Genomic DNA, 7,950 nt, shown 5'->3' with positions numbered 1-7,950 from the left:
ATTCTTTTCAGATTTTCGGCAGACAGGTATGATTTTCTAAACATTTCTCATTTTCTCGTCTTGCACTCCTTTGTGGCCGGAGGTCCCTATGAAAGCAGTCTCTATACCTTTGTGTAGAGGTAAGACTGTCTATAGCTTACCTCCCCCATACCCCGCGCAGGGATTAGGTCCTGTTGTTGTTGTTGTTGTATGAACTCCTAGTTAAACTTCTATATTATAATTTATCATAATGGGATTCAAACAATTTTATTTACTTGACATGTGATCTCCTAATTAAATGATATTGTTTTTTGTTAAAAATTCTGTAAGCCGAACTTCTTATATATTTGTTTAATTCATCTTTTAAATATTGTTTAGTTTATAAATGTGTTACTTCATAATACGTGAGCTGACAATTAATATTAGAAGCATTCTCAAATTGATATCCATTACAATATTTAAAATACATAAAAGTTACCATGATTAAAGAATGTATAGTAAATACATAAAAGAGTTACTATATTTAAAATATTTATGTTTGACTTTTAATTTAAAAGGTTGAGATTAATTTGAATTTTAATTTGAGTGGTCAAGATCACATGTTAAACTTATTTTTTTCTCTTAGCTATGGTAGCCATATATATATATATATAATTTATCATAAATATTACCTTTCCCATAAACCGGCCCCCAATGTAAAATGCATACCGTACGTAATGTATATGACCTCAATTGTGATAATAATCAGCTAAAAATTCAAATTCAGATTTACCTAACTACTTAATTAGTACTGTAAATAACAACACGGCTATATGTGGCGATCAAAGATGGTTATAATAACTTCACAATTTAAACTCTATATTTTTAATACTATTTTTAAGTAATTGAATTTTAATTTGTAGTTTAATTTTATACTTATTAATATTACGAAAACTGTTCAGCGACCCTAAAATAGAAATCTTGCCTCCGCCATTAAACAACATCATTTACATATTACATACTTATAAAAAGAAAATGATGAATCCTCCTAACTAAATAGCCTAAAAATCTTCCTAATATTTTAAGAAATTGACATGTGATATCCACTAATTCTCTTTCCTAGCTCTTTGATTTTTTCATATGTCATTATCCAATAGTTAAGAAAATTTTTAGCCTATTTAGTGAGAATGATTAATCACAAAAACATAACTAGACAATATTCGACTCGATCGACAATTTATAAGTAATACAAAATCATCTAACCCCCACAAGTTGAGGGCAACTGACAAACCTATGCAATGGACCAAGTTGCATTATGTAAATGGAAGTAATTGACAGTAATGTGCTGCAAGTAATCAACTTGGTTCACAAGTGGGGCCAGCAGTTTTTTATTTGTTGATAGCGTTCACACTATTATTGCATGTACAGGGGATGAACTTTCATTAATTCAGTTTAAACGTATTACAATGATAAAATTTGAAATTTTGTTTTTATAAAAAGTGTGTAAATATGTGTCAGAGCTTTTTCAAAAGAAAAGTTTACTCTCTAATGATAAAAATGTTTTTGAAAACTTAAAGTAAAAATAAAATACATAGTTATAATAAAAAAATAGGTTTAAGATCAAACCTATAGCTTGATATATATAAAGTTTTTTATCATCTCTATCCTCTTAAAAAACTATATTATATTAAACTTCAAGTTTTTAAAAGTTTTTTTATCATTGGAGAGGAAAACTTTTTTATAAAAAGCTCTTACACATTTTACATATTATTTTGATAAAAAAGCTTTTCAAATTGAACCATTATGGATTCCCTTACAGGATGAGGTCGAACTTGAGCATATAATATATGATAAAAAAAGATTATTTTTTAAACTATTTTTATAAACAATTATGATGTGTCATGTCTATAAATTTTTTCAAAATGTTTCTATTCTATTTATGATGTCATATTTAGTTAATAATATTTTTAAAGATAAATAGCTCATTAAATATCTTCAAAATGTTTTATTTTATTATGATGTCTACAAATTTATTCTTTTATTAGAAACAAAGTAAATTCTTTTTAATATAATATCATGAAAAGTCTTTTTATGTTTTGTTAATGCAATAGGCACTACAAACAATACTGCATTTGTTCACACTTTTAATAAGTGTGAACAAATTAAAAATTCTGACTTTTTTTGTGTGTAAAAATATATAGAAATAAAAGTGTGTATAAATTTTTTCTTACAAAAAAGTGTGTAGAACTAAAAGTTCACACTTTTTAGTATGAATTTTGATAATTATTTTGTAACACATCATTTGTTCATGCTTTTGTAGTGAGGTACTAATCTTTATAAATTATTGTGTTAATCAATTTAATATTTCTATGCCGAGTTATAATATATCAATAACAAAAATTATATGCACTTTTTAAGATTTTTTTTCTTTTAAATTTTAGTTAAAATGCTCGGGTTGAACCCGGGTTAATTAGCTAGTGTGAGTAAAAATTTAAATGAAAATTAAGACTATTTTAGGATTTTATAAAAAGAAAGTTTAAAAAAGAAAGATATATAGTTTGTTTTAAAAATAAAGTAATAAATATATATATGTAAATACGTGAATGTATGTAAAATCTCATTTTGACCATAATGCCAAGTCAATTTCGGGCCACCAAACCCTGCAACTGATGAAAAGGCCCTACTATAACAACTCAAAACAATCACACTCTTGCAACACTATAATCATATATCAAGATGTAATTAAAAGTTTGGGAAGTTATAACAAATTTATCTTCCAGTTCAAAAATCCTTAAATTTGATGATTGCATAAACCCTAATTTTGAAATTAGTACAAACTAGGTTCAGGGAACCCTTAACTTGAAGAATAACAATTAAGATAGAAAAGTTACAAATTTCTTCTCCTCCTTCCTTGAATGGCTAACACTTACAATTTCTCTAAAAAAATAATCCTTCAAATTAGTGTTATTATTATTATTATTGCTTAAGGAATTCTTGGATTTGAATAGTTATGGAGATGTACTTGGAAGGAATTTGAATTGGAAATAAGTTAGAGAAAAGAAGATTTCAATGAAGAAAAGAGGGTGAGCCATAAACAAGAAAATGGCTAACACTTCCTCTAAGTGCCGTATCCTTTTTCACTTTTGGATGAGTATTATATCCGTTATCTGTTAAAGTTTCAATTAAATTAGCCTCATAATTAAAAATTCAATACTAGAAAATCGTTTTAATGTCAAAACTATAAAAAAAGGTTAATTTATTTATCTTAAAAATCTTAGAGTGTTACAATTTAGATAGTTATGAGTTAAGAATTTGGTTTGCAGAATGATTTGGGTAAGATTAATTTGTTGGGTAGTACTTCCTCCACCTTATATGCTAAACAAGATAGGTCCAATTCGTCCAAACTCCAAACTCTAAGAAACAGAACCACCCACGTGCTAGAAAACGAAATAAAGGTCATCATGCATGATACTTTTAGATCAATATACAATCACACACTCTTCACTAATTCAATTCCTATGCACATTACAGCGAACCTTCTACTGAATCTAGATGACTAGACCAACTAAAATTGCCTACTAAGCGAGTAATTAAAAAGTTAATAAAAATAGGATGATTAAAACTATGCATAATATATATTATGATTTGATCAACCAACTTTCATGTTGAAGTATCAGTTTTGATTGTTATGAATTTTATTAACTATATATCTAAAAAAAAAAATAGGGTAATTGGATGAAAACTTCATGATTTCATGTATCATTGGTATCTAATAATCCCCCAGTCAGGCTAGTGTCCATGTGATTTTCAACCACTTAATAATCCCCTGATTATTTCAAGTTTGCCTTTAACAAGACTTGAACCCAAAACCTCCCATGCGAAGTGGCGGTTGGTGGCCACTAAGCTATTACCCAATTGTTTATTAACTATATATCTATATCTATATATACGAGCATGGTACCCGCGCAATGCGGCGGCGGTGGTGGAAAAGATGGTCTAGTGGTATCGGTGATGGTACTATTGGTGGTAGTGGTAGTGTCAAGTGGTGTAGGTGGAAATTTTTAGAAGATAAGGGCTTAAAGTATTAAGTATTAAAATAAGGGTTTATGGTGTAAATTAATTCATTAAGGGCAAAATTGGTAATTTATAAAACTCTTTCCATAGTGGGTTTTTATTAAAGGGTAATTTAGTAATTTCGTATGTGACATATGAGTAACTATTTCTATTTTGAGGGGGGTGCATAATCTTTATATAGGAGTACGAGCATGGTACCCGCGCAATGCGGCGACGGTGGTGTAGAAGACGGTCTAGTGGTGGCGGTGATGGTACTGTTAGTTGTGGGGGCGGTGTCAAGTGGTGTAGGTTGATGTAATTGTGATAGTGAAAAGTTTTAGAAGATAAGGGTTTAAAGTGTTAAGTATTAAAATAAGGGTTTATGGTGTAAATTAATTAATTAAGGGCAAAGTTGGTAATTTATAAAGCACTTTCTATAGTGGGTTTTTATTAAGGGGCAATTTGGTAAATTCCCCTGTGACATTTGAGTAACTATTTCTAAAAATGGAAGGGGTGATAATCTTTATATTGGAGTATAGATAGATATTTACTTCCCCAAAATGTCTCTCATATCTATTCTATATTTATTTAAAATAACTATAATACCCTTTTTTTCTTTTCAAATCTCAATCATTCATTTCTTTTCTTTTTCCTGCATAAATCATTTTATTTCTCCAATTCATTCAAAAATTTTTATCTCAAAAACCGTACATCGATAAATTATAAAAGTTATATATGGGTGTTCTTAAAATTTCATGCTCTTTTTTTAGAGAGGTCATTCGATATACTTTTGATGAATTTTTAAATCTGATGGCGGAACCCGTCATGTACGTAGATTACCCAATTACCGCCACCGCCACCGCCATTACATCACCACCCGCCATCACCTCCATCACCGTCGCAACGCGCGAATATCTTTCTCTCGTATCAATAAATGGATTGACATTTGGATAAATTGAGACTTAAAAATTTCAGGTTCAAATCATAGTGTTAATTTGTTAATTGTGTGTAATGATAATTTGATGAGTATAAAATTCTACTTAAAAAAAATTGATTATATGGTATCTGTGTGTAATGATGGAGAATAATGCTTTTCGTTGAAATCTGGGAGTACTATGTTTCCGACACTCTACCATGGTGATTGATAAATATCATAACATGTTACTCGGTATATTTTTAGCAGGCTGGAAAGACAATTTATTAGATGTCGTTTATTTATAATATATTTTTCTTTTATATAATACCAGTGTATACGAAAGAATTTGTAACTTTGTAAGTATAGTAGCTAGGACAGATCATAGTACGAGTAGTTTGAAATGTTTTCCACAAGAATTTGTAAACATGCATGATATAATTAGGTAAATTAAAGGTTTTTTAGCAACCGTATATCTAGGTTTGGAAGAAGATTACTCTTATAAATCTTCATTGCGGCTCGGCTATCGGTTGACAGCAGGCCGATAGATATAAGCCGATGGATCCATCCTTTGGCTAAACGTCATCAACCACCATTAATTGATGTGTTCTATATACGTAGTAATTAAACACACATAAGTGTACATATTCTTTTTGTTCATCTCCTTTTGATTGATCGAATCTGTCTAAATTTTTGAGTAAGACAAAAAAGAAATCGCCAATAGGCCACCCAAGGAGGATGACAACACGAGGTGACGAAGTCACGATGTATGTGACATATGTAGTTATCGATTATTGTTTTTTCTTTCTTTCTTTGTTTATATAAGTTAGATGTAGATTAAAAAGTATTTTTCAACAGAAGTGTTCTAAAGAGAGGTAGTCGAATTTTGATAATAATGAAAATTTTCTCCTTTCCGACGACTTCCTTTTGGTTGAACTTATTTGCTTTATTACATGGTAATTACATATAGTAACATTACTGGCTATCTATCGATCTATCAATAAACTAAAACTGGATTGAATACCATCTTAAAACGACAAGTGTTTCATATAATAATTTTGATTTTTATTCAGGATTTTTGATTTTTAATTTTCCTTTAACTTTTAATTATGTGATAATTTTATATCTAATTTAATTATGATATTATATTATTTAAAAATATGTTTATATTTATCTACCAATATACTAAAATAGAATTTAAAAGTTCTTAAAACGACACATGACATAATTTATCATCGACACATGTCTTTTTCATCTATTAATTAATTAATTTTTTTATTTTCAAATATGTGATAATAAACTTCACCTAATATAATCATAATATAATAATATTTATGTTTAGATAAAAAGACCTAATCATAATATGTTTATAATTATTATTAGCTATATTATTTAATATTATTTATATTTAAATGGAATTAAAAATTCTAAACAAATATTCAATTTAGATTCTTTGCTAATATAATTGTTTATCTCTATATAATAATGAAATGAAATGATAGTATAGTTCACTTTCTTTATACAAAAAAACCTTTTTAAGGTAGATATTGCACATACATATCGTAAATCCGTGCATCGTACGAGTATTAGTTCTAATAATATAATATAATTAAAAGAGGGGTTGGGGGTACACTTGGCATCCCTAATCCCTCTCCTTGAGTCTAATTCTTCATTCTTATTAATCATTTATTTATCTATATTTTTTAAAAAAAATTTAGGCCAACCTATATTCTATTAAAAAATAAAAAAACAAATCTTTTTATTCTTAAAACTTTCCAAAAGATTATTATATATATACAAACTAATAAATAAAGCCTCACGAATTCTCAACAATAACAAAAAAAAAAAGCTTGACTACTTCACGAATCTCAATAAAAAAAATCAACTCACTCAACAAACATAAAGGGTTCTTTTATATATATTTGGTTTATGTTTAATCATTATTATTTAACATTAAATTATTATGTTATTATTATTATTTATCTCTTTTAATTTAGTATATAACCTAAGAAAAAGGGGTAAGAATTTGTATTTGGTTATAACTTCAGGATATCGAAAGATCCAACTGTTTTTCTTCACCTCTTCATCATCTGACATCTTTCTTTTTTTTTTTTCTTTTTTCAAACTGCAAATTTTTTATTTAATTAATTATTACAAATTAATAAACAAAAATAACGAATTTTCCAATAAAATAGAAGTTGAAAAAAAAGGGTTACCTGAAATCGATATTGATATGAAGTTAATATTCATATGTTTCGTTCTTCAATTTGTACTTTATCTATTTGATTTTTATTTAGTTTTTATTTAACATATTTCAAAAAATTTTAAAAACCCTGATTTATATATTTTGAAACTAGCCGTCCATTGGACAGACATGAATACTAGTTACAGATATACATATACTATACTATAAAGCAAAAAGTTCTTGTCTAAATTTAAGTTTCAACGTTTACTTCCCCAAAATGTCTCCCTTTATAATATATATTTACCTAAAATATCTATATTACCTTTTCTCTATCCTCAAATCTCAACCAATCATTTTTTTCTCTCTCCTTCATAAATCAAATATCCTCCAATTCATTCAAAATCTTTTATCTCAAAAACCGTACATCGATAAATCATAAATCTTATATGGGTGTTCTTAAAATTTCATGCTTTTTCGTTAGATATGTCATTCGATGTACTTTCGACGAATTTTTAAATCTAAGGGCGGAGCCCGTACGGCTAAGGCTGGCTATCACACTCTATGACCTATCACCCCACCATCGCACTGCCGCAACGCGCGGATACTTACTCTCGTATGGATATAATAGGCAACAAAAGTATGTTCAACAGTTGATAAATCAGCCAAATTAACAACTTCAGATTAAATTACATAGAACAATAATTCCAACAGCACGACCAATTAATTAAGGGAGCTGCTATAGGTACCCATGGTATTAGCTAAACCCCCTCATTTTTATTTCTCTCTCATCATTTTAACATTTTTATTTATTTTTTCAAGAATATTACTTACCAAAAATATC

This window comes from Erigeron canadensis, chromosome 6, assembly GCF_010389155.1.
Source record: "Erigeron canadensis isolate Cc75 chromosome 6, C_canadensis_v1, whole genome shotgun sequence".
Classification (NCBI taxonomy): Eukaryota; Viridiplantae; Streptophyta; class Magnoliopsida; order Asterales; family Asteraceae; genus Erigeron; species Erigeron canadensis.
This window is presented reverse-complemented; position numbering follows the sequence as displayed.